This window comes from Pseudophryne corroboree, chromosome 3 (assembly GCF_028390025.1).
Source record: "Pseudophryne corroboree isolate aPseCor3 chromosome 3, aPseCor3.hap2, whole genome shotgun sequence".
NCBI classification, from domain to species: domain Eukaryota; kingdom Metazoa; phylum Chordata; class Amphibia; order Anura; family Myobatrachidae; genus Pseudophryne; species Pseudophryne corroboree.
The window spans coordinates 331,546,108-331,568,843 of NC_086446.1; the positions used below are offsets into that span (position 1 = coordinate 331,546,108).

Sequence of the window (22,736 nt, forward strand, 5' to 3'; positions counted from 1 at the left end):
TTATCTGATAGTATTTTAAAATACTTACTAATGTATTCCAACAGTTTCACTTCCAATTTTATTAGTATACACGAAAAAGCATTAACAGTTGGCTCATTGGTCTATGGGTATGATTCTCGCTTAGGGTGCGAGAGGTCCCGGGTTCAAATCCCAGACGAGCCCATCTTCTCAGATTCTTTTAAATCCCATGGTTCCATTATCTTATTGATGTCAAAAGCATCAAGTGAATTTTGCTTTTGAAAATCCATAAAAAAATATATACTTATGCATATTTAGTAAACTGTCAACCATTTGGTGGTATATTGGGTATACTGTAGATTCCATTTTGTCTAAGTAATCTTGAGTGGCTTCAAAGAAGTCTCATTTTGACAAATAAAAAACTGTCAAAATGAAATTACAGGTTTTTCTCTTACCTTGCCTTTTTCTAAGAAACAATGAGTGGCTTCAAAGAATAGGCTCTTTTTGACAAACAAAAAGGTCAACAATTAATTGCAGGTTTTTGTTTTTTTTCTTTCTTCTTGGTCTGTATGCTTAAGTTGCACACAGTAAGAGACAAGTCTTAGGTTCCAGCTATCATAAAATTTCAAACTCTATAGGAACCCCTAAATCTTGGCACTGAACTTTCCAAATATGCATACTTGGACAAAAATTTACCTTAAGGAAACATTTTAGCTATGCTACCAATACATTTTTAAATTGTTATGGTATTTTTAAAATGTAACATCTTTTTTTCCAGCTTATTGCATTTTTTTATTAAATAATTTGAGTTTTACTTTAAAAATGGTAAAATCTGAATAAGAAATTATTTAGCTTGTGGCTTGTTGGTCTGGGTGTATGATTTTTGCTTTGGGTGGAAAAGGCCCCAGGTTCATATCCTGGATTAGCCTGTTTTCTCAGGTTCTTTAAAAGTGCTTAGTTCTATTATCTGATAGTATTTTAACATACTTACTAATGTATTCCAACAGTTTCACTTCCAATTTCATTAGTATACATGAAAGATGCATGAACAGTTGGTTCGTTGGTCTAGGGGTATGATTCTCGCTTAGGGTGCGAGAGGTCTTGGGTTCAAATCCCGGACAAGCCCATCTTCTCAGATTCTTTTAAATCCCATGGTTCCATTATCTGATTGATGTCAAAAGCATCAAGTGAATTTTGCTTTTGAAAATCCATAAAAAAATATATACTTATGCATATTTAGTAAACTGTCAACCATTTGGTGGTATATTGGGTATACTGTAGATTCCATTTTGTCTAAGTAATCTTGAGTGGCTTCAAAGAAGTCTCATTTTGACAAATAAAAAACTGTCAAAATGAAATTACAGGTTTTTCTCTTACCTTGCCTTTTTCTAAGAAACAATGAGTGGCTTCAAAGAATAGGCTCTTTTTGACAAACAAAAAGGTCAACAATTAATTGCAGGTTTTTGTTTTTTTTCTTTCTTCTTGGTCTGTATGCTTAAGTTGCACACAGTAAGAGACAAGTCTTAGGTTCCAGCTATCATAAAATTTCAAACTCTATAGGAACCCCTAAATCTTGGCACTGAACTTTCCAAATATGCATACTTGGACAAAAATTTACCTTAAGGAAACATTTTAGCTATGCTACCAATACATTTTTTAATTGTTATGGTATTTTTAAAATGTAACATCTTTTTTTCCAGCGTATTGCATTTTTTTAAAATAAATAATTTGAGTTTTACTTTAAAAAATGGTAAAATCTGAATAAGAAATTATTTAGCTTGTGGCTTGTTGGTCTGGGTGTATGATTTTTGCTTTGGGTGGAAAAGTCCCCAGGTTCATATCCTGGATTAGCCTGTTTTCTCAGGTTCTTTAAAAGTGCTTAGTTCTATTATCTGATAGTATTTTAAAATACTTACTAATGTATTCCAACAGTTTCACTTCCAATTTTATTAGTATACATGAAAAAGCATTAACAGTTGGCTCATTGGTCTATGGGTATGATTCTCGCTTAGGGTGCGAGTGGTCCCGGGTTCAAATCCCGGACGAGCCCATCTTCTCAGATTCTTTTAAATCCCATGGTCCATTATCTTATTGATGTCAAAAGCATCAAGTGAATTTTGCTTTTGAAAATCCATAAAAAAATATATACTTATGCATATTTAGTAAACTGTCAACCATTTGGTGGTATATTGGGTATACTGTAGATTCCATTTTGTCTAAGTAATCTTGAGTGGCTTCAAAGAAGTCTCATTTTGACAAATTAAAAACTGTCAAAATGAAATTACAGGTTTTTCTCTTACCTTGCTTTTTTCTAAAAAACAATGAGTGGCTTCAAAGAATAGGCTCTTTTTGACAAACAAAAAGGTCAACAATTAATTGCAGGTTTTTGTTTTTTCTTTCTTCTTGGTCTGTATGCTTAAGTTGCACACAGTATGAGACAAGTCTTAGGGTCCAACTATCAGAAAAGTTCAAACTCTATAGGAACCCCTAAATATTGGCACTGAACTTTCCAAATATGCATACTTGGACAAAAATTTACCTTAAGGAAACATTTTAGCTATGCTACCAATACATTTTTAAATTGTTATGGTATTTTTAAAATGTAACATCTTTTTTTCCAGCTTATTGCATTTTTTTATTAAATAATTTGAGTTTTACTTTAAAAATGGTAAAATCTGAATAAGAAATTATTTAGCTTGTGGCTTGTTGGTCTGGGTGTATGATTTTTCCTTTGAGTGGAAAAGGCACTAGGTTCATATCCTGGATTAGCCTGTTTTCTCAGGTTCTTTAAAAGTGCTTAGTTCTATTATCTGATAGTATTTTAAAATACTTACTAATGTATTCCAACAGTTTCACTTCCAATTTTATTAGTATACATTAAAAAGCATTAACAGTTGGCTCATTGGTCTATGGGTATGATTCTCGCTTAGGGTGCGAGAGGTCCCGGGTTCAAATCCCGGACGAGCCCATCTTCTCAGATTCTTTTAAATCCCATGGTTCCATTATCTTATTGATGTCAAAAGCATCAAGTGAATTTTGCTTTTGAAAATCCATAAAAAAATATATACTTATGCATATTTAGTAAACTGTCAACCATTTGGTGGTATATTGGGTATACTGTAGATTCCATTTTGTCTAAGTAATCTTGAGTGGCTTCAAAGAAGTCTCATTTTGACAAATTAAAAACTGTCAAAATGAAATTACAGGTTTTTCTCTTACCTTGCCTTTTTCTAAGAAACAATGAGTGGCTTCAAAGAATAGGCTCTTTTTGACAAACAAAAAGGTCAACAATTAATTGCAGGTTTTTGTTTTTTTTCTTTCTTCTTGGTTTGTATGCTTAAATTGCACACAGTAAGAGACAAGTCTTAGGTTCCAACTATCATAAAATTTCAAACTCTATAGGAACCCCTAAATCTTGGCACTGAACTTTCCAAATATGCATACTTGGACAAAAATTTACCTTAAGGAAACATTTTAGCTATGCTACCAATACATTTTTTAATTGTTATGGTATTTTTAAAATGTAACATCTTTTTTTCCAGCGTATTGCATTTTTTTAAAATAAATAATTTGAGTTTTACTTTAAAAAATGGTAAAATCTGAATAAGAAATTATTTAGCTTGTGGCTTGTTGGTCTGGGTGTATGATTTTTGCTTTGGGTGGAAAAGTCCCCAGGTTCATATCCTGGATTAGCCTGTTTTCTCAGGTTCTTTAAAAGTGCTTAGTTCTATTATCTGATAGTATTTTAACATACTTACTAATGTATTCCAACAGTTTCACTTCCAATTTCATTAGAATACATGAAAAAAGCATGAACAGTTGGCTCGTTGGTCTAGGGGTATGATTCTCGCTTAGGGTGCGAGAGGTCCTGGGTTCAAATCCCGGATCAGCCCATCTTCTCAGATTCTTTTAAATCCCATGGTTCCATTATCTGATTGATGTCAAAAGCATCAAGTGAATTTTGCTTTTGCCAATCCATCAAAAAAGTATATACTTAAGCATATTTAGTTAACTGTCAACCATTTGGTGGTATATTGGGTATACTGTAGATTCCATTTTGTCTAAGTAACCTTGAGTGGCTTCAAGAAGTCTCATTTTGACAAATAAAAAACTGTCAAAATGAAATTGCAGGTTTTTATCTTACCTTGCTTTTTTCTAAGAAACAATGAGTGGCTTAAAAGAATAGGCTCTTTTTGACAAACAAAAAGGTCAACAATTAATTGCAGGTTTTTGTTTTTTTTCTTTCTTCTTGGTCTGTATGCTTAAGTTGCACACAGTAAGAAACAAGTCTTAGGTTCCAACTATCATAAAAGTTCAAACTCTATAGGAACCCCTAAATCTTGGCACTGAACTTTCCAAATATGCATACTTGGACAAAAATTTACCTTAAGGAAACATTTTAGCTATGCTACCAATACATTTTTAAATTGTTATGGTATTTTTAAAATGTAACTTCTTTTTTTCCAGCGTTTGCATTTTTTTTATTAAATAATTTGAGTTTTACTTTAAAAATGGTAAAATCTGAATAAGAAATTATTTAGCTTGTGGCTTGTTGGTCTGGGTGTATGATTTTTGCTTTGGGTGGAAAAGGCCCCAGGTTCATATCCTGGATTAGCCTGTTTTCTCAGGTTCTTTAAAAGTGCTTAGTTCTATTATCTGATAGTATTTTAAAATACTTACTAATGTATTCCAACAGTTTCACTTCCAATTTCATTAGTATACATGAAAGATGCATGAACAGTTGGTTCGTTGGTCTAGGGGTATGATTCTCGCTTAGGGTGCGAGAGATCCCGGGTTCAAATCCTGGACGAGCCTATCTTCTCAGATTATTTTAAATCCCATGGTTCCATTAACTGATTGATGTCAAAAGCATCAAGTGAATTTTGCTTTTGAAAATCCATAAAAAAATATATACTTATGCATATTTAGTAAACTGTCTACCATTTGGTGGTATATTGGGTATACTGTAGATTCCATTTTGTCTAAGTAATCTTGTTTGGCTTCAAAGAAGTCTCATTTTGACAAATTAAAAACTGTCAAAATGAAATTACAGGTTTTTCTCTTACCTTGCTTTTTTCTAAAAAACAATGAGTGGCTTCAAAGAATAGGCTCTTTTTGACAAACAAAAAGGTCAACAATTAATTGCAGGTTTTTGTTTTTTCTTTCTTCTTGGTCTGTATGCTTAAGTTGCACACAGTATGAGACAAGTCTTAGGGTCCAACTATCAGAAAAGTTCAAACTCTATAGGAACCCCTAAATCTTGGCACTGAACTTTCCAAATATGCATACTTGGACAAAAATTTACCTTAAGGAAACATTTTAGCTATGCTACCAATACATTTTTAAATTGTTATGGTATTTTTAAAATGTAACATCTTTTTTTCCAGCTTATTGCATTTTTTTTATAAATAATTTGAGTTTTACTTTAAAAATGGTAAAATCTGAATAAGAAATTATTTAGCTTGTGGCTTGTTGGTCTGGGTGTATGATTTTTCCTTTGAGTGGAAAAGGCACCAGGTTCATATCCTGGATTAGCCTGTTTTCTCAGGTTCTTTAAAAGTGCTTAGTTCTATTATCTGATAGTATTTTAAAATACTTACTAATGTATTCCAACAGTTTCACTTCCAATTTTATTAGTATACATGAAAAAGCATTAACAGTTGGCTCATTGGTCTATGGGTATGATTCTCGCTTAGGGTGCGAGTGGTCCCGGGTTCAAATCCCGGACGAGCCCATCTTCTCAGATTCTTTTAAATCCCATGGTTCCATTATCTTATTGATGTCAAAAGCATCAAGTGAATTTTGCTTTTGAAAATCCATAAAAAAATATATACTTATGCATATTTAGTAAACTGTCAACCATTTGGTGGTATATTGGGTATACTGTAGATTCCATTTTGTCTAAGTAATCTTGAGTGGCTTCAAAGAAGTCTCATTTTGACAAATAAAAAACTGTCAAAATGAAATTACAGGTTTTTCTCTTACCTTGCCTTTTTCTAAGAAACAATGAGTGGCTTCAAAGAATAGGCTCTTTTTGACAAACAAAAAGGTCAACAATTAATTGCAGGTTTTTGTTTTTTTTCTTTCTTCTTGGTCTGTATGCTTAAGTTGCACACAGTAAGAGACAAGTCTTAGGTTCCAGCTATCATAAAATTTCAAACTCTATAGGAACCCCTAAATCTTGGCACTGAACTTTCCAAATATGCATACTTGGACAAAAATTTACCTTAAGGAAACATTTTAGCTATGCTACCAATACATTTTTTAATTGTTATGGTATTTTTAAAATGTAACATCTTTTTTTCCAGCGTATTGCATTTTTTTAAAATAAATAATTTGAGTTTTGCTTTAAAAAATGGTAAAATCTGAATAAGAAATTATTTAGCTTGTGGCTTGTTGGTCTGGGTGTATGATTTTTGCTTTGGGTGGAAAAGTCCCCAGGTTCATATCCTGGATTAGCCTGTTTTCTCAGGTTCTTTAAAAGTGCTTAGTTCTATTATCTGATAGTATTTTAAAATACTTACTAATGTATTCCAACAGTTTCACTTCCAATTTTATTAGTATACATGAAAAAGCATTAACAGTTGGCTCATTGGTCTATGGGTATGATTCTCGCTTAGGGTGCGGGTGGTCCCGGGTTCAAATCCCGGACGAGCCCATCTTCTCAGATTCTTTTAAATCCCATGGTCCATTATCTTATTGATGTCAAAAGCATCAAGTGAATTTTGCTTTTGAAAATCCATAAAAAAATATATACTTATGCATATTTAGTAAACTGTCAACCATTTGGTGGTATATTGGGTATACTGTAGATTCCATTTTGTCTAAGTAATCTTGAGTGGCTTCAAAGAAGTCTCATTTTGACAAATTAAAAACTGTCAAAATGAAATTACAGGTTTTTCTCTTACCTTGCTTTTTTCTAAAAAACAATGAGTGGCTTCAAAGAATAGGCTCTTTTTGACAAACAAAAAGGTCAACAATTAATTGCAGGTTTTTGTTTTTTCTTTCTTCTTGGTCTGTATGCTTAAGTTGCACACAGTATGAGACAAGTCTTAGGGTCCAACTATCAGAAAAGTTCAAACTCTATAGGAACCCCTAAATATTGGCACTGAACTTTCCAAATATGCATACTTGGACAAAAATTTACCTTAAGGAAACATTTTAGCTATGCTACCAATACATTTTTAAATTGTTATGGTATTTTTAAAATGTAACATCTTTTTTTCCAGCTTATTGCATTTTTTTATTAAATAATTTGAGTTTTACTTTAAAAATGGTAAAATCTGAATAAGAAATTATTTAGCTTGTGGCTTGTTGGTCTGGGTGTATGATTTTTCCTTTGAGTGGAAAAGGCACCAGGTTCATATCCTGGATTAGCCTGTTTTCTCAGGTTCTTTAAAAGTGCTTAGTTCTATTATCTGATAGTATTTTAAAATACTTACTAATGTATTCCAACAGTTTCACTTCCAATTTTATTAGTATACATTAAAAAGCATTAACAGTTGGCTCATTGGTCTATGGGTATGATTCTCGCTTAGGGTGCGAGAGGTCCCGGGTTCAAATCCCGGACGAGCCCATCTTCTCAGATTCTTTTAAATCCCATGGTTCCATTATCTTATTGATGTCAAAAGCATCAAGTGAATTTTGCTTTTGAAAATCCATAAAAAAATATATACTTATGCATATTTAGTAAACTGTCAACCATTTGGTGGTATATTGGGTATACTGTAGATTCCATTTTGTCTAAGTAATCTTGAGTGGCTTCAAAGAAGTCTCATTTTGACAAATTAAAAACTGTCAAAATGAAATTACAGGTTTTTCTCTTACCTTGCCTTTTTCTAAGAAACAATGAGTGGCTTCAAAGAATAGGCTCTTTTTGACAAACAAAAAGGTCAACAATTAATTGCAGGTTTTTGTTTTTTTTCTTTCTTCTTGGTTTGTATGCTTAAATTGCACACAGTAAGAGACAAGTCTTAGGTTCCAACTATCATAAAATTTCAAACTCTATAGGAACCCCTAAATCTTGGCACTGAACTTTCCAAATATGCATACTTGGACAAAAATTTACCTTAAGGAAACATTTTAGCTATGCTACCAATACATTTTTTAATTGTTATGGTATTTTTAAAATGTAACATCTTTTTTTCCAGCGTATTGCATTTTTTTTAATTAAATAATTTGAGTTTTACTTTAAAAAATGGTAAAATCTGAATAAGAAATTATTTAGCTTGTGGCTTGTTGGTCTGGGTGTATGATTTTTGCTTTGGGTGGAAAAGTCCCCAGGTTCATATCCTGGATTAGCCTGTTTTCTCAGGTTCTTTAAAAGTGCTTAGTTCTATTATCTGATAGTATTTTAAAATACTTACTAATGTATTCCAACAGTTTCACTTCCAATTTTATTAGTATACATGAAAAAGCATTAACAGTTGGCTCATTGGTCTATGGGTATGATTCTCGCTTAGGGTGCGAGTGGTCCCGGGTTCAAATCCCGGACGAGCCCATCTTCTCAGATTCTTTTAAATCCCATGGTTCCATTATCTTATTGATGTCAAAAGCATCAAGTGAATTTTGCTTTTGAAAATCCATAAAAAAATATGTACTTATGCATATTTAGTAAACTGTCAACCATTTGGTGGTATATTGGGTATACTGTAGATTCCATTTTGTCTAAGTAATCTTGAGTGGCTTCAAAGAAGTCTCATTTTGACAAATTAAAAACTGTCAAAATGAAATTACAGGTTTTTCTCTTACCTTGCTTTTTTCTAAAAAACAATGAGTGGCTTCAAAGAATAGGCTCTTTTTGACAAACAAAAAGGTCAACAATTAATTGCAGGTTTTTGTTTTTTCTTTCTTCTTGGTCTGTATGCTTAAGTTGCACACAGTATGAGACAAGTCTTAGGGTCCAACTATCAGAAAAGTTCAAACTCTATAGGAACCCCTAAATCTTGGCACTGAACTTTCCAAATATGCATACTTGGACAAAAATTTACCTTAAGGAAACATTTTAGCTATGCTACCAATACATTTTTAAATTGTTATGGTATTTTTAAAATGTAACATCTTTTTTTCCAGCTTATTGCATTTTTTTATTAAATAATTTGAGTTTTACTTTAAAAATGGTAAAATCTGAATAAGAAATTATTTAGCTTGTGGCTTGTTGGTCTGGGTGTATGATTTTTGCTTTGGGTGGAAAAGGCCCCAGGTTCATATCCTGGATTAGCCTGTTTTCTCAGGTTCTTTAAAAGTGCTTAGTTCTATTATCTGATAGTATTTTAACATACTTACTAATGTATTCCAACAGTTTCACTTCCAATTTCATTAGTATACATGAAAGATGCATGAACAGTTGGTTCGTTGGTCTAGGGGTATGATTCTCGCTTAGGGTGCGAGAGATCCCGGGTTCAAATCCTGGACGAGCCTATCTTCTCAGATTATTTTAAATCCCATGTTTCCATTAACTGATTGATGTCAAAAGCATCAAGTGAATTTTGCTTTTGAAAATCCATAAAAAAATATGTACTTATGCATATTTAGTAAACTGTCAACCATTTGGTGGTATATTGGGTATACTGTAGATTCCATTTTGTCTAAGTAATCTTGAGTGGCTTCAAAGAAGTCTCATTTTGACAAATTAAAAACTGTCAAAATGAAATTACAGGTTTTTCTCTTACCTTGCTTTTTTCTAAAAAACAATGAGTGGCTTCAAAGAATAGGCTCTTTTTGACAAACAAAAAGGTCAACAATTAATTGCAGGTTTTTGTTTTTTCTTTCTTCTTGGTCTGTATGCTTAAGTTGCACACAGTATGAGACAAGTCTTAGGGTCCAACTATCAGAAAAGTTCAAACTCTATAGGAACCCCTAAATCTTGGCACTGAACTTTCCAAATATGCATACTTGGACAAAAATTTACCTTAAGGAAACATTTTAGCTATGCTACCAATACATTTTTAAATTGTTATGGTATTTTTAAAATGTAACATCTTTTTTTCCAGCTTATTGCATTTTTTTATTAAATAATTTGAGTTTTACTTTAAAAATGGTAAAATCTGAATAAGAAATTATTTAGCTTGTGGCTTGTTGGTCTGGGTGTATGATTTTTGCTTTGGGTGGAAAAGGCCCCAGGTTCATATCCTGGATTAGCCTGTTTTCTCAGGTTCTTTAAAAGTGCTTAGTTCTATTATCTGATAGTATTTTAACATACTTACTAATGTATTCCAACAGTTTCACTTCCAATTTCATTAGTATACATGAAAGATGCATGAACAGTTGGTTCGTTGGTCTAGGGGTATGATTCTCGCTTAGGGTGCGAGAGATCCCGGGTTCAAATCCTGGACGAGCCTCTCTTCTCAGATTATTTTAAATCCCATGTTTCCATTAACTGATTGATGTCAAAAGCATCAAGTGAATTTTGCTTTTGAAAATCCATAAAAAAATATATACTTATGCATATTTAGTAAACTGTCAACCATTTGGTGGTATATTGGGTATACTGTAGATTCCATTTTGTCTAAGTAATCTTGAGTGGCTTCAAAGAAGTCTCATTTTGACAAATAAAAAACTGTCAAAATGAAATTACAGGTTTTTCTCTTACCTTGCCTTTTTCTAAGAAACAATGAGTGGCTTCAAAGAATAGGCTCTTTTTGACAAACAAAAAGGTCAACAATTAATTGCAGGTTTTTGTTTTTTTTCTTTCTTCTTGGTCTGTATGCTTAAATTGCACACAGTAAGAGACAAGTCTTAGGTTCCAGCTATCATAAAATTTCAAACTCTATAGGAACCCCTAAATCTTGGCACTGAACTTTCCAAATATGCATACTTGGACAAAAATTTACGTTAAGGAAACATTTTAGCTATGCTACCAATACATTTTTTAATTGTTATGGTATTTTTAAAATGTAACATCTTTTTTTCCAGCGTATTGCATTTTTTTTAATTAAATAATTTGAGTTTTACTTTAAAAATGGTAAAATCTGAATAAGAAATTATTTAGCTTGTGGCTTGTTGGTCTGGGTGTATGATTTTTGCTTTGGGTGGAAAAGGCCCCAGGTTCATATCCTGGATTAGCCTGTTTTCTCAGGTTCTTTAAAAGTGCTTAGTTCTATTATCTGATAGTATTTTAAAATACTTACTAATGTATTCCAACAGTTTCACTTCCAATTTTATTAGTATACATGAAAAAGCATTAACAGTTGGCTCATTGGTCTATGGGTATGATTCTCGCTTAGGGTGCGAGTGGTCCCGGGTTCAAATCCCGGACGAGCCCATCTTCTCAGATTCTTTTAAATCCCATGGTCCATTATCTTATTGATGTCAAAAGCATCAAGTGAATTTTGCTTTTGAAAATCCATAAAAAAATATATACTTATGCATATTTAGTAAACTGTCAACCATTTGGTGGTATATTGGGTATACTGTAGATTCCATTTTGTCTAAGTAATCTTGAGTGGCTTCAAAGAAGTCTCATTTTGACAAATTAAAAACTGTCAAAATGAAATTACAGGTTTTTCTCTTACCTTGCTTTTTTCTAAAAAACAATGAGTGGCTTCAAAGAATAGGCTCTTTTTGACAAACAAAAAGGTCAACAATTAATTGCAGGTTTTTGTTTTTTCTTTCTTCTTGGTCTGTATGCTTAAGTTGCACACAGTATGAGACAAGTCTTAGGGTCCAACTATCAGAAAAGTTCAAACTCTATAGGAACCCCTAAATATTGGCACTGAACTTTCCAAATATGCATACTTGGACAAAAATTTACCTTAAGGAAACATTTTAGCTATGCTACCAATACATTTTTAAATTGTTATGGTATTTTTAAAATGTAACATCTTTTTTTCCAGCTTATTGCATTTTTTTATTAAATAATTTGAGTTTTACTTTAAAAATGGTAAAATCTGAATAAGAAATTATTTAGCTTGTGGCTTGTTGGTCTGGGTGTATGATTTTTCCTTTGAGTGGAAAAGGCACCAGGTTCATATCCTGGATTAGCCTGTTTTCTCAGGTTCTTTAAAAGTGCTTAGTTCTATTATCTGATAGTATTTTAAAATACTTACTAATGTATTCCAACAGTTTCACTTCCAATTTTATTAGTATACATTAAAAAGCATTAACAGTTGGCTCATTGGTCTATGGGTATGATTCTCGCTTAGGGTGCGAGAGGTCCCGGGTTCAAATCCCGGACGAGCCCATCTTCTCAGATTCTTTTAAATCCCATGGTTCCATTATCTTATTGATGTCAAAAGCATCAAGTGAATTTTGCTTTTGAAAATCCATAAAAAAATATATACTTATGCATATTTAGTAAACTGTCAACCATTTGGTGGTATATTGGGTATACTGTAGATTCCATTTTGTCTAAGTAATCTTGAGTGGCTTCAAAGAAGTCTCATTTTGACAAATAAAAAACTGTCAAAATGAAATTACAGGTTTTTCTCTTACCTTGCCTTTTTCTAAGAAACAATGAGTGGCTTCAAAGAATAGGCTCTTTTTGACAAACAAAAAGGTCAACAATTAATTGCAGGTTTTTGTTTTTTTTCTTTCTTCTTGGTCTGTATGCTTAAATTGCACACAGTAAGAGACAAGTCTTAGGTTCCAGCTATCATAAAATTTCAAACTCTATAGGAACCCCTAAATCTTGGCACTGAACTTTCCAAATATGCATACTTGGACAAAAATTTACGTTAAGGAAACATTTTAGCTATGCTACCAATACATTTTTTAATTGTTATGGTATTTTTAAAATGTAACATCTTTTTTTCCAGCGTATTGCATTTTTTTAAATTAAATAATTTGAGTTTTACTTTAAAAATGGTAAAATCTGAATAAGAAATTATTTAGCTTGTGGCTTGTTGGTCTGGGTGTATGATTTTTGCTTTGGGTGGAAAAGGCCCCAGGTTCATATCCTGGATTAGCCTGTTTTCTCAGGTTCTTTAAAAGTGCTTAGTTCTATTATCTGATAGTATTTTAAAATACTTACTAATGTATTCCAACAGTTTCACTTCCAATTTTATTAGTATACATGAAAAAGCATTAACAGTTGGCTCATTGGTCTATGGGTATGATTCTCGCTTAGGGTGCGAGTGGTCCCGGGTTCAAATCCCGGACGAGCCCATCTTCTCAGATTCTTTTAAATCCCATGGTTCCATTATCTTATTGATGTCAAAAGCATCAAGTGAATTTTGCTTTTGAAAATCCATAAAAAAATATATACTTATGCATATTTAGTAAACTGTCAACCATTTGGTGGTATATTGGGTATACTGTAGATTCCATTTTGTCTAAGTAATCTTGAGTGGCTTCAAAGAAGTCTCATTTTGACAAATAAAAAACTGTCAAAATGAAATTACAGGTTTTTCTCTTACCTTGCCTTTTTCTAAGAAACAATGAGTGGCTTCAAAGAATAGGCTCTTTTTGACAAACAAAAAGGTCAACAATTAATTGCAGGTTTTTGTTTTTTTTCTTTCTTCTTGGTCTGTATGCTTAAATTGCACACAGTAAGAGACAAGTCTTAGGTTCCAGCTATCATAAAATTTCAAACTCTATAGGAACCCCTAAATCTTGGCACTGAACTTTCCAAATATGCATACTTGGACAAAAATTTACGTTAAGGAAACATTTTAGCTATGCTACCAATACATTTTTTAATTGTTATGGTATTTTTAAAATGTAACATCTTTTTTTCCAGCGTATTGCATTTTTTTAAATTAAATAATTTGAGTTTTACTTTAAAAATGGTAAAATCTGAATAAGAAATTATTTAGCTTGTGGCTTGTTGGTCTGGGTGTATGATTTTTGTTTTGGGTGGAAAAGGCCCCAGGTTCATATCCTGGATTAGCCTGTTTTCTCAGGTTCTTTAAAAGTGCTTAGTTCTATTATCTGATAGTATTTTAAAATACTTACTAATGTATTCCAACAGTTTCACTTCCAATTTTATTAGTATACATGAAAAAGCATTAACAGTTGGCTCATTGGTCTATGGGTATGATTCTCGCTTAGGGTGCGAGTGGTCCCGGGTTCAAATCCCGGACGAGCCCATCTTCTCAGATTCTTTTAAATCCCATGGTTCCATTATCTTATTGATGTCAAAAGCATCAAGTGAATTTTGCTTTTGAAAATCCATAAAAAAATATATACTTATGCATATTTAGTAAACTGTCAACCATTTGGTGGTATATTGGGTATACTGTAGATTCCATTTTGTCTAAGTAATCTTGAGTGGCTTCAAAGAAGTCTCATTTTGACAAATAAAAAACTGTCAAAATGAAATTACAGGTTTTTCTCTTACCTTGCCTTTTTCTAAGAAACAATGAGTGGCTTCAAAGAATAGGCTCTTTTTGACAAACAAAAAGGTCAACAATTAATTGCAGGTTTTTGTTTTTTTTCTTTCTTCTTGGTCTGTATGCTTAAGTTGCACACAGTAAGAGACAAGTCTTAGGTTCCAGCTATCATAAAATTTCAAACTCTATAGGAACCCCTAAATCTTGGCACTGAACTTTCCAAATATGCATACTTGGACAAAAATTTACCTTAAGGAAACATTTTAGCTATGCTACCAATACATTTTTAAATTGTTATGGTATTTTTAAAATGTAACATCTTTTTTTCCAGCTTATTGCATTTTTTTATTAAATAATTTGAGTTTTACTTTAAAAATGGTAAAATCTGAATAAGAAATTATTTAGCTTGTGGCTTGTTGGTCTGGGTGTATGATTTTTCCTTTGAGTGGAAAAGGCACCAGGTTCATATCCTGGATTAGCCTGTTTTCTCAGGTTCTTTAAAAGTGCTTAGTTCTATTATCTGATAGTATTTTAAAATACTTACTAATGTATTCCAACAGTTTCACTTCCAATTTTATTAGTATACATTAAAAAGCATTAACAGTTGGCTCATTGGTCTATGGGTATGATTCTCGCTTGGGGTGCGAGAGGTCCCGGGTTCAAATCCCGGACGAGCCCATCTTCTCAGATTCTTTTAAATCCCATGGTTCCATTATCTTATTGATGTCAAAAGCATCAAGTGAATTTTGCTTTTGAAAATCCATAAAAAAATATATACTTATGCATATTTAGTAAACTGTCAACCATTTGGTGGTATATTGGGTATACTGTAGATTCCATTTTGTCTAAGTAATCTTGAGTGGCTTCAAAGAAGTCTCATTTTGACAAATTAAAAACTGTCAAAATGAAATTACAGGTTTTTCTCTTACCTTGCCTTTTTCTAAGAAACAATGAGTGGCTTCAAAGAATAGGCTCTTTTTGACAAACAAAAAGGTCAACAATTAATTGCAGGTTTTTGTTTTTTTTCTTTCTTCTTGGTTTGTATGCTTAAATTGCACACAGTAAGAGACAAGTCTTAGGTTCCAACTATCATAAAATTTCAAACTCTATAGGAACCCCTAAATCTTGGCACTGAACTTTCCAAATATGCATACTTGGACAAAAATTTACCTTAAGGAAACATTTTAGCTATGCTACCAATACATTTTTTAATTGTTATGGTATTTTTAAAATGTAACATCTTTTTTTCCAGCGTATTGCATTTTTTTAAATTAAATAATTTGAGTTTTACTTTAAAAAATGGTAAAATCTGAATAAGAAATTATTTAGCTTGTGGCTTGTTGGTCTGGGTGTATGATTTTTGCTTTGGGTGGAAAAGTCCCCAGGTTCATATCCTGGATTAGCCTGTTTTCTCAGGTTCTTTAAAAGTGCTTAGTTCTATTATCTGATAGTATTTTAAAATACTTACTAATGTATTCCAACAGTTTCACTTCCAATTTTATTAGTATACATGAAAAAGCATTAACAGTTGGCTCATTGGTCTATGGGTATGATTCTCGCTTAGGGTGCGAGAGGTCCCGGGTTCAAATCCCGGATGAGCCCATCTTCGCAGATTCTTTTAAATCCCATGGTTCCATTATCTTATTGATGTCAAAAGCATCAAGTGAATTTTGCTTTTGAAAATCCATAAAAAATATATACTTATGCATATTTAGTAAACTGTCAACCATTTGGTGGTATATTGGGTATACTGTAGATTCCATTTTGTCTAAGTAATCTTGAGTGGCTTCAAAGAAGTCTCATTTTGACAAATTAAAAACTGTCAAAATGAAATTACAGGTTTTTCTCTTACCTTGCCTTTTTCTAAGAAACAATGAGTGGCTTCAAAGAATAGGCTCTTTTTGACAAACAAAAAGGTCAACAATTAATTGCAGGTTTTTGTTTTTTTTCTTTCTTCTTGGTCTGTATGCTTAAGTTGCACACAGTAAGAGACAAGTCTTAGGTTCCAGCTATCATAAAATTTCAAACTCTATAGGAACCCCTAAATCTTGGCACTGAACTTTCCAAATATGCATACTTGGACAAAAATTTACCTTAAGGAAACATTTTAGCTATGCTACCAATACATTTTTTAATTGTTATGGTATTTTTAAAATGTAACATCTTTTTTTCCAGCGTATTGCATTTTTTTTTATTAAATAATTTGAGTTTTACTTTAAAAATGGTAAAATCTGAATAAGAAATTATTTAGCTTGTGGCTTGTTGGTCTGGGTGTATGATTTTTGCTTTGGGTGGAAAAGGCCCCAGGTTCATATCCTGGATTAGCCTGTTTTCTCAGGTTCTTTAAAAGTGCTTAGTTCTATTATCTGATAGTATTTTAAAATACTTACTAATGTATTCCAACAGTTTCACTTCAAATTTCATTAGTATACATGAAAGATGCATGAACAGTTGGCTCATTGGTCTAGGGGTATGATTCTCGCTTAGGGTGCAAGAGATCCCGGGTTCAAATCCTGGACGAGCCTATCTTCTCAGATTATTTTAAATCCCATGGTTCCATTAACTGATTGATGCCAAAAGCATCAAGTGAATTTTACTTTTGAAAATCCATAAAAAAATATATACTAATGCATATTTAGTAAACTGTCTACCATTTGGTGGTATATTTGATATACTGTAGATTCCATTGTGTCTAAGTAATCTTGTTTGGCTTCAAAGAAGTCTCATTTTGACAAATTAAAAACTGTCAAAATGAAATTACAGGTTTTTCTCTTACCTTGCATTTTTCTAAAAAAACAATGAGTGGCTTCAAAGAATAGGCTCTTTTTGACAAACAAAAAGGTCAACAATTAATTGCAGGTTTTTGTTTTTTCTTTCTTCTTGGTCTGTATGCTTAAGTTGCACACAGTATGAGACAAGTCTTAGGGTCCAACTATCAGAAAAGTTCAAACTCTATAGGAACCCCTAAATCTTGGCACTGAACTTTCCAAATATGCATACTTGGACAAAAATTTACCTTAAGGAAACATTTTAGCTATGCTACCAATACATTTTTAAATTGTTATGGTATTTTTAAAATGTAACATCTTTTTTTCCAGCTTATTGCATTTTTTTATTAAATAATTTGAGTTTTACTTTAAAAATAGTAAAATCTGAATAAGAAATTATTTAGCTTGTGGCTTGTTGGTCTGGGTGTATGATTTTTGCTTTGAGTGGAAAAGGCACCAGGTTCATATCCTGGATTAGCCTGTTTTCTCAGGTTCTTTAAAAGTGCTTAGTTCTATTATCTGATAGTATTTTAAAATACTTACTAATGTATTCCAACAGTTTCACTTCCAATTTTATTAGTATACATGAAAAAGCGTTAGCAGTTGGCTCATTGGTCTAGGGGTATGATTCTCGCTTAGGGTGCGAGAGATCCTGGTTTCAAATCCCAGACGAGCCCATCTTCTCAGGTTCTTTTAAATCCCATGGTTCCATTATCTTATTGATGTCAAAAGCATCAAGTGAATTTTGCTTTTGCCAATCCATCAAAAAAGTATATACTTATGCATATTTAGTAAACTGTCAACCATTTGGTGGTATATTGGGTATACTGTAGATTCCATTTTGTCTAAGTAACCTTGAGTGGCTTCAAGAAGTCTCATTTTGACAAATAAAAAACTGTCAAAATGAAATTGCAGGTTTTTTTTATCTTACCATTGCTTTTTTCTAAGAAACAATGAGTGGCTTAAAGAATAGGCTCTTTTTGACAAACAAAAAGGTCAACAATTAATTGCAGGTTTTTCTTTTTTTTTCTTTCTTCTTGGTCTGTATGCTTAAGTTGCACACAGTAAGAGACAAGTCTTAGGTCCCAACTATCAGAAAAGTTCAAACTCTATAGGAACCCCTAAATCTTGGCACTGAACTTTCCAAATATGCATACTTGGACAAAAATTTACCTTAAGGAAACATTTTAGCTATGCTACCAATACATTTTTAAATTGTTATGGTATTTTTAAAATGTAACTTCTTTTTTTCCAGCGTATTGCATTTTTTTTATTAAATAATTTGAGTTTTACTTTAAAAATGGTAAAATCTGAATAAGAAATTATTTAGCTTGTGGCTTGTTGGTCTGGGTCTATGATTTTTGCTTTGGGTGGAAAAGGCCCCAGGTTCATATCCTGGATTAGCCTGTTTTCTCAGGTTCTTTAAAAGTGCTTAGTTCTATTATCTGATAGTATTTTAAAATACTTACTAATGTATTCCAACAGTTTCACTTCCAATTTCATTAGTATACATGAAAGATGCATGAACAGTTGGTTCGTTGGTCTAGGGGTATGATTCTCGCTTAGGGTGCGAGAGATCCCGGGTTCAAATCCTGGACGAGCCTTTCTTCTCAGATTATTTTAAATCCCATGGTTCCATTATCTGATTGATGTCAAAAGCATCAAGTGAATTTTGCTTTTGAAAATCCATAAAAAATATATACTTATGCATATTTAGTAAACTGTCAACCATTTGGTGGTATATTGGGTATACTGTAGATTCCATTTTGTCTAAGTAATCTTGAGTGGCTTCAAAGAAGTCTCATTTTGACAAATTAAAAACTGTCAAAATGAAATTACAGGTTTTTCTCTTACCTTGCTTTTTTCTATGAAACAATGAGTGGCTTCAAAGAATAGGCTCTTTTTGACAAACAAAAAGGTCAACAATTAATTGCAGGTTTTTTTTTTCTTTCTTCTTGGTCTGTATGCTTAAGTTGCACACAGTAAGAGACAAGTCTTAGGTTCCAACTATCAGAAAAGTTCAAACTCTATAGGAACCCCTAAATCTTGGCACTGAACTTTCCAAATATGCATACTTGGACAAAAATTTACCTTAAGGAAACATTTTAGCTATGCTACCAATACATTTTTTAATTGTTATGGTGTTTTTAAAATGTAACATCTTTTTTTCCAGCGTATTGCATTTTTTTTCATTAAATAATTTGAGTTTTACTTTAAAAATGGTAAAATCTGAATACGAAATTATTTAGCTTGTGGCTTGTTGGTCTGGGTGTATGATTTCTGCTTTGGGTGGAAAAGGCCCCAGGTTCATATCCTGGATTAGCCTGTTTTCTCAGGTTCTTTAAAAGTGCTTCGTTCTATTATCTGATAGTATTTTAAAATACTTACTAATGTATTCCAACAGTTTCACTTCCAATTTCATTAGTATACATGAAAGATGCATGAACAGTTGGCTCGTTGGTCTAGGGGTATGATTCTCGCTTAGGGTGCGAGAGATCCCGGGTTCAAATCCTGGACAAGCCTATCTTCTCAGATTATTTTAAATCCCATGGTTCCATTAACTGATTGATGTCAAAAGCATCAGGTGAATTTTGCTTTTGAAAATCCATAAAAAAATATATACTTATGCATATTTAGTAAACTGTCAACCATTTGGTGGTATATTGGGTATACTGTAGATTCCATTTTGTCTACGTAATCTTGAGTGGCTTCAAAGAAGTCTCATTTTGACAAATTAAAAACTGTCAAAATGAAATTACAGGTTTTTCTCTTACCTTGCTTTTTTCTAAGAAACAATGAGTGGCTTCAAAGAATAGGCTCTTTTTGACAAACAAAAAGGTCAACAATTAATTGCAGGTTTTTTTTTTCTTTCTTCTTGGTCTGTATGCTTAAGTTGCACACAGTAAGAGACAAGTCTTAGGTTCCAACTATCAGAAAAGTTCAAACTCTATAGGAACCCCTAAATCTTGGCACTGAACTTTCCAAATATGCATACTTGGACAAAAATTTACCTTAAGGAAACATTTTAGCTATGCTACCAATACATTTTTAAATTGTTATGGTATTTTTAAAATGTAACTTCTTTTTTTCCAGCGTATTGCATTTTTTTTATTAAATAATTTGAGTTTTACTTTAAAAATGGTAAAATCTGAATAAGAAATTATTTAGCTTGTGGCTTGTTGGTCTGGGTGTATGATTTTTGCTTTGGGTGGAAAAGTCCCCAGGTTCATATCCTGGATTAGCCTGTTTTCTCAGGTTCTTTAAAAGTGCTTAGTTCTATTATCTGATAGTATTTTAAAATACTTACTAATGTATTCCAACAGGTTCACTTCCAATTTCATTAGTATACATGAAAGATGCATGAACAGTTGGCTCGTTGGTCTAGGGGTATGATTCTCGCTTAGGGTGCGAGAGGTCCCGGGTTCAAATCCCGGACGAGCCCATTTTCTCAGGTTCTTTTAAATCCCATGGTTCCATTATCTGATTGATGTCAAAAGCATCAAGTGAATATTGCTTTTGCCAATCCATCAAAAAAGTATATACTTAAGCATATTTAGTTAACTGTCAACCATTTGGTGGTATATTGGGTATACTGTAGATTCCATTTTGTCTAAGTAACCTTGAGTGGCTTCAAGAAGTCTCATTTTGACAAATAAAAAACTGTCAAAATGAAATTGCAGGTTTTTATCTTACCTTGCTTTTTTCTAAGAAACAATGAGTGGCTTAAAAGAATAGGCTCTTTTTGACAAACAAAAAGGTCAACAATTAATTGCAGGTTTTTGTTTTTTTTCTTTCTTCTTGGTCTGTATGCTTAAGTTGCACACAGTAAGAGACAAGTCTTAGGTTCCAACTATCATAAAAGTTCAAACTCTATAGGAACCCCTAAATCTTGGCACTGAACTTTCCAAATATGCATACTTGGACAAAAATTTACCTTAAGGAAACATTTTAGCTATGCTACCAATACATTTTTTAATTGTTATGGTGTTTTTAAAATGTAACATCTTTTTTTCCAGCGTATTGCATTTTTTTTATTAAATAATTTGAGTTTTACTTTAAAAATGGTAAAATCTGAATAAGAAATTATTTTGCTTGTGGCTTGTTGGTCTGGGTGTATGATTTTTGCTTTGGGTGGAAAAGGCCCCAGGTTCATATCCTGGATTAGCCTGTTTTCTCAGGTTCTTTAAAAGTGCTTCGTTCTATTATCTGATAGTATTTTAAAATACTTACTAATGTATTCCAACAGTTTCACTTCCAAATTCATTAGTATACATGAATAAGCATGAACAGTTGGCTCGTTGGTCTAGGGGTATGATTCTCGCTTAGGGTGCGAGAGATCCCTGGTTCAAATCCTGGACGAGCCTATCTTCTCAGATTATTTTAAATCCCATGGTTCCATTAACTGATTGATGTCAAAAGCATCAAGTGAATTTTGCTTTTGAAAATCCATAAAAAAATATATACTTATGCATATTTAGTAAACTGTCTACCATTTGGTGGTATATTGGGTATACTGTAGATTCCATTTTGTCTAAGTAATCTTGAGTGGCTTCAAAGAAGTCTCATTTTGACAAATTAAAAACTGTCAAAATGAAATTACAGGTTTTTCTCTTACCTTGCTTTTTTCTAAAAAACAATGAGTGGCTTCAAAGAATAGGCTCTTTTTGACAAACAAAAAGGTCAACAATTAATTGCAGGTTTTTGTTTTTTCTTTCTTCTGTGTCTGTATGCTTAAGTTGCACACAGTATGAGAAAAGTCTTAGGTTCCAACTATCAGAAAAGTTCAAACTCTATAGGAACCCCTAAATCTTGGCACTGAACTTTCCAAATATGCATACTTAGACAAAAATTTACCTTAAGGAAACATTTTAGCTATGCTACCAATACATTTTTAAATTGTTATGGTATTTTTAAAATGTAACATCTTTTTTTCCAGCTTATTGCATTTTTTTATTAAATAATTTGAGTTTTACTTTAAAAATGGTAAAATCTGAATAAGAAATTATTTAGCTTGTGGCTTGTTGGTCTGGGTGTATGATTTTTGCTTTGAGTGGAAAAGGCACCAGGTTCATATCCTGGATTAGCCTGTTTTCTCAGGTACTTTAAAAGTGCTTAGTTCTATTATCTGATAGTATTTTAAAATACTTACTAATGTATTCCAACAGTTTCACTTCCAATTTTATTAGTATACATGAAAAAGCATTAACAGTTGGCTCATTGGTCTAGGGGTATGATTCTCGCTTAGGGTGCAAGAGGTCCCGGGTTCAAATCCCGGATGAGCCCATCTTCTCAGGTTCTTTTAAATCCCATGGTTCCATTATCTTATTGATGTCAAAAGCATCAAGTGAATTTTGCTTTTGCCAATCCATCAAAAAAGTATATACTTATGCATATTTAGTAAACTGTCAACCATTTGGTGGTATATTGGGTATACTGTAGATTCCATTTTGTCTAAGTAACCTTGAGTGGCTTCAAGAAGTCTCATTTTGACAAATAAAAAACTGTCAAAATGAAATTGCAGGTTTTTATCTTACCTTGCTTTTTTCTAAGAAACAATGAGTGGCTTAAAAGAATAGGTTCTTTTTGACAAACAAAAAAGTCAACAATTAATTGCAGGTTTTTTTTTTTTCTTTCTTCTTGGTCTGTATGCTTAAGTTGCACACAGTAAGAGACAAGTCTTAGGTTCCAACTATCATAAAAGTTCAAACTCTATAGGAATCTTGGCACTGAACTTTCCAAA

The 22,736-nt window shown here is 32.4% G+C and overlaps 10 non-coding genes across 10 annotated transcripts; all 10 read left to right on the forward strand.

Moving 5' to 3' along the window:
• The first annotated feature begins 3,779 nt into the window (after positions 1–3,779).
• On the forward strand, positions 3,780–3,851 carry TRNAP-AGG (transfer RNA proline (anticodon AGG)). The gene has a single exon. It is a non-coding gene; the product is annotated as a tRNA-Pro (tRNA).
• Positions 3,852–4,701: 850 nt separating this feature from the next.
• On the forward strand, positions 4,702–4,773 carry TRNAP-AGG (transfer RNA proline (anticodon AGG)). The gene has a single exon. It is a non-coding gene; the product is annotated as a tRNA-Pro (tRNA).
• A 4,533-nt stretch (positions 4,774–9,306) lies between these two features.
• Positions 9,307–9,378, forward strand: TRNAP-AGG (transfer RNA proline (anticodon AGG)). Its single transcript has one exon. It is a non-coding gene; the product is annotated as a tRNA-Pro (tRNA).
• Positions 9,379–10,226: 848 nt separating this feature from the next.
• On the forward strand, positions 10,227–10,298 carry TRNAP-AGG (transfer RNA proline (anticodon AGG)). The gene has a single exon. It is a non-coding gene; the product is annotated as a tRNA-Pro (tRNA).
• Positions 10,299–15,758: 5,460 nt separating this feature from the next.
• TRNAP-AGG (transfer RNA proline (anticodon AGG)) lies at positions 15,759–15,830 on the forward strand. Its single transcript has one exon. It is a non-coding gene; the product is annotated as a tRNA-Pro (tRNA).
• Positions 15,831–18,528: 2,698 nt separating this feature from the next.
• On the forward strand, positions 18,529–18,600 carry TRNAP-AGG (transfer RNA proline (anticodon AGG)). The gene has a single exon. It is a non-coding gene; the product is annotated as a tRNA-Pro (tRNA).
• An 847-nt stretch (positions 18,601–19,447) lies between these two features.
• On the forward strand, positions 19,448–19,519 carry TRNAP-AGG (transfer RNA proline (anticodon AGG)). The gene has a single exon. It is a non-coding gene; the product is annotated as a tRNA-Pro (tRNA).
• Positions 19,520–20,366: 847 nt separating this feature from the next.
• Positions 20,367–20,438, forward strand: TRNAP-AGG (transfer RNA proline (anticodon AGG)). The gene has a single exon. It is a non-coding gene; the product is annotated as a tRNA-Pro (tRNA).
• Positions 20,439–21,288: 850 nt separating this feature from the next.
• On the forward strand, positions 21,289–21,360 carry TRNAP-AGG (transfer RNA proline (anticodon AGG)). The gene has a single exon. It is a non-coding gene; the product is annotated as a tRNA-Pro (tRNA).
• Positions 21,361–22,207: 847 nt separating this feature from the next.
• On the forward strand, positions 22,208–22,279 carry TRNAP-AGG (transfer RNA proline (anticodon AGG)). The gene has a single exon. It is a non-coding gene; the product is annotated as a tRNA-Pro (tRNA).
• The last annotated feature ends 457 nt before the right edge of the window (positions 22,280–22,736 follow it).